Below are 4,942 nucleotides of genomic sequence, written 5' to 3'. Positions count from 1 at the left end.
CTCAAAATGTTGCAAAATTTTTATTTAGAATTTAGAGCATAAAAGAGAGCTTTGGTTGATATTTGGAACTTTAGTTTTGAATTTAAGTTGTAATTAAAATTTTAACTTAAATAGAAAATAGTATTCAAGCCGTGTTGATATTAAAATGTTTATAAAAATCACAAAATTATTTGTGATCATATATATCATATATATGCACTTAATGAGTTCATTGACATAGTTCCTTTACTATGCTGCAAGGTTTTTAGTACTCTTAACAAACCCGATTAATGAATATTTTATTATAAAGTAAAAAACATTTCGAATTCAATTTTGTGGACTTTGAGATACTTTACTTCCGTATGAAAATATATTTTTACTGCCAAGCTAAAATGAAAATAAATCAAATTCTTGTTTATTTTAAATATAACTACTGCCACTGCCACAAATATAGTGCGCACTTGAACTATGCAAGTGGACCAGTGGCTCAAACGGGATGACACATGTCAACTAACGCAGTTGTTGACCTCATTAACTTATCACTTCACCATTTGTGCTGTCATAACAGTTTTCTCTTTTATCAGCGCCAAGTAACACAAATTCAAAATGCCAACAATAACAAAAACAACAACAATGACAACAACAAAAACAACATCAATGACAACAGCAAAAACAATTACAAACGCAATGAAAATATTGTAAATTTTTTATGTGTCACGTCAACAAACGCAGATAAAATTCCATGAATAATAAAAATGCCAAGTGAAAAATGCTGCGATGTTTTTGAATGCAACATGAGAACAACATCACCAACAGCAGCAGCAGCAGCAACAGCAGCAGCAACAGCACAAATTATAGCAATTGCAGCAATAGAAGTGTTGAAAATGCTGATGATAACACTATAAACCTCACTGTCATTTCCACTTATTTTTATTGTGTATCTTTTCATAAAAACTAATTTTGATTTTGTATCTGAGCAATGTTGTAAAAACTGAAACGAGCAATTTAAAAATGCGAAATGAAATTAAAAAACTTTTACCGTTTATAACGATTCATAATAATAATAAAATTGTTAAATAATATATGAAAATAAAATCCTTGCGACATCGTAGATTGTCATTTAATGCCAAACTTTATCTCTGTAAGTTTTTATTCCATCAGAAAATCGAATTGACATAAAATATTCAAATAAAATACTTTTAATATTTGAACGACACCAAACGGATTTAAAAAAAGTTTGCAAAGTCCATTGATATTTTTATATGGTATTTAATAGATATTTCACTAGTACATTTTATATATATATATATTTAAAAAATTTTCCTCCTCCTACAACAATTTATTACTTAATCTATGTAATTTAATTGCATACTGACAGAGGCAAAAAAATTTAATCTTACAAGTCAATCTTTTTTTTGCCCCTAAAAATATGCACTTGAAACTATTTTACATATAATTTTTTATTTAAGGTTTATACTGCGCTATGACAGACAGTAGCTAAAAATCAAATATAAAGTATAAAAAATTTGTATTTGCAAATAAAAGCCAACTGAAAAATATTTACATAAAATTTATGCACATTTTTAAAATGGAAAGAGGGCGGGGGCTTTTAAAGTAACGATTTTTAAAAATATGGAATTCGGTTTAAATTTTTAAATTTTCTGAAGCTCTTTTTGAAAATTCACAGTAAATACACAATATTGCACAATGCCTTAAATTTCAAAAATTTTAGATAAAATATACTATATTTTAACATATATTGTTTTGCTATATCGCGTGCATAAAAGTTAGTTATAACTCCTTAATTATGAAATAAAGAATAAAATAAAAAATGCTTATTTAAATAAATCTAAAAAAGTTACATCTTTATAGGCCATAAGAATTGGATTGTAGACAATTTCACATTGAGGTTTAACTTAAGTTTATTAATAGAAACTTTACCTACTGTAAATGATCGATTTTTAGATTGAACTCTAGAACAGATTTTACATAATAACTTCAGATTACATCAGATTACTGGTAAAACTATATATTTAGCCATATAAATAAATGTGTTGGACAATATCTTCCACAGGTATACTCTTAAAACTATCTTTACAAAGATTGTTCGAATCTAAAAGTTTGCAATGGGCGTATCATTGTATCATTAATTTTTATGAGATTTCTACACTTAAGTTATATTTCGTAGACAGGTTCACTACAAAAAAAATTTTCAATTTTGAAGCACACTTTTTGGCAACTAAATAATATTTTTTAATAATCGTTCAATATCATCGAACTATATACTTGGCAAAATATCAGATTTCACTTTTGATTTAAATTATGGTAGATACATATCCCCCAAAAATATTGAAGCACTCCCATACTTTTATCCATGTTTTTATGGAACTTATTGCACTGTGCTGTGTGCGAGCTACACTAAATTGCAACTAAATGTAGCAAAATATTAAATACTAACGATTAGTTAGTTAATAGTCGATTTTAAAAAAATTCATCAGATTTATTCACATAAACTAATTACGTTATTAACGGAGAAGAGAACATCTCTTTCATATCAAAAAGAAATACTTGGTTCGTGAGTGTAGAGTGAAAGGCCATAACTCATCTTAATAAAATTAAAGTAAATAGTAGAATAATCGAAATTTCTGATTAAATGTAATTAGTGAGTTGAAAAATATCATTAAGTTTGAAAATATAATTGAACATATTTTTCTTCTTTAATCAGCTACCTGATATTATGTTGAGCCTTTTCCGAGTTATTGCATCTGGGCACTTATACTCTATGATAGCTGAGGGGTTTCTGCAGAGTCCCACCCATCTCACTAACTAATTTAAGTATTCCTCATAATCTTCATGATTATTCCATGATTGATCTAAGATCTGCGTAACGCCCCATGCGGTTAGTGATTACTCTGAGATTAGATAGTGCTAAGTAGGGCATCCTGTCAGTTTTCGCATATAGCTTCAAAGCTTTGTCTCTTATGTATTTTTTGACCGGATCTATTCTAAGGTTTCTTAGCATATCATTCGGGCGGATGTACTGATAAGATACTAATAGTGTTGAAGAAACGATTGCTTATTTTTTCAATAATTTTCTTATATATATTTTTGATTAATTTTTTTTTGTCAAGCATTTTATTTTTCTCTACTTTAAGCAAAGAAAGTTTAAATTAATTGCAAAATTGTCATGACGACATGACATACTCCACTTTTAAGTGTAAAACTGAGAAAATAGAAACTTTTCTATTGAGTATCTTTGCCAGAGTGCAGTGTAATTTAGACAACAAATATGTTTACACTCCGTAGTTACCTGCAGTTCAGTTTGAGTATTTCCACCACATATCTGAAATCGGATCCAAGAAACGAGTTGCTTGTTTTTTGTGTGATATTGTCAAATGAATGAATTTGTGTGTGTTTGTGTGTATACAAGGTGACTTGCTTATTCGAGGACTAAATAAAAAAAATATCTAATACAGCAGACACTGCTACTTAAAACAAGTAATTTCATTGCAACTCAATCCACATACAAACACACACACGTACTCATTCAATCCTTAGGTTCAATTTAATTTCTTACTTATCTGCACCAAACTTGGTCAAAGCATCAAGTGACGCGTCACTTACGTATTTACACTCGGCCATTTTGTTACGATTGCTCCATTTTATGCTCACGACGTTGCCACTTTTGTTTATTTTGTTTATTTTTCTTTAAGTGTGCAACTGTGCAACGTTATGTAACTGTGTGAGTGTGTGACTCTGTGAGTGTGTGACTGTGTGAGTGTGCCTCATTCAATTAAAATTCAGTTTACGTTTGCCCTTAAGCGATTTGCTCGTTTTCTTTTATGGTTGCTTAAACTTGCCACTGCCATGTGAATAAGTATTTCTGCATAACTTATTATCCTGCGAGCTTATGTTTGCTTGACTTTTTACTTACATTTTGTGTTAGTGTATTTGAGCCAGAGAATGGCTTTTTTATTTATTTCAAAAGAGGACGAAAAACATTTACTTTTAAACGTTGTAAAAAACTGGAGCGAAATGTGGCTTCAGATATATCAGAAGTTCAAGGATAATTGTCAATGTAGTCTCTAAAGAACAGCAGCCAAAAGTGGTTTCAATTACAAACAAAATGATTTTTTCTGCTGTTCGAGTTCGAAACGATTTAAAATATTTTAATTAACTTTTTTTGCTGTAAGTCTATTTGATAAGACAACTATCAGGAGAAGAAGATCACAAGGGGGTACTTAATAAATACATTTTTTGATGTTTCCGAAAGCATTCATCTTTTTTGTTTTTTATATGAAAACAGAAACCGAAAGAAAGAATAATGTAAACAAAAATTCTGACAATATTTTTAGTTTATTTTTTAATACATATATAGATTTATATATATATGTATATAGAAATAGAATGGATGAAATTTTCGAAAAAACGATGAGCTTTTTCTTGAATTTGCTCTTCTGAAAGTGTTATTTTAATCTTCTTTAATAATCTTCTTGCCACACTCTGACTTTTTTTTGCTCGTATTGGAAACACTACGCATCTAATTTAAAACTGAAAGAATATTAGTTTTTCATTTCACGTTATTACGAGTGAAAAAATTCTTCGAAAAATCATTCAAAAACAGTAGTTAATCATGTCTGTGGCATAGGTCAAGAAAGGGTCCTAGAGTGTATACTAAATTTGGTCTCTTTATTTTATTTTTGCTTTATTCTTTTTCTGTTCTGAGAATCATATGCGGTTGGAGTACTGGGAAACCTTCACAGGACTTAGACAAAGCAAAGCACAGATCAAACCATAATTCTACTAAAAGAATATTAAATTCTCATGAGGTAACAGGTTTTATTATGACGCATTATGGTCTGAATTCGGAATGCAGATTATGCCTCGAAAATAAGGAAACTACTTTCCATATTCTTTGTGACTGTTCACTTTTAACAACGCACAGAAGAAACTTATTTCATGT

The sequence above is a fragment of the Teleopsis dalmanni genome, chromosome 1 (assembly GCF_002237135.1).
Source record: "Teleopsis dalmanni isolate 2A chromosome 1, ASM223713v2, whole genome shotgun sequence".
In the NCBI taxonomy this organism is placed as follows: domain Eukaryota; kingdom Metazoa; phylum Arthropoda; class Insecta; order Diptera; family Diopsidae; genus Teleopsis; species Teleopsis dalmanni.
This window is presented reverse-complemented; position numbering follows the sequence as displayed.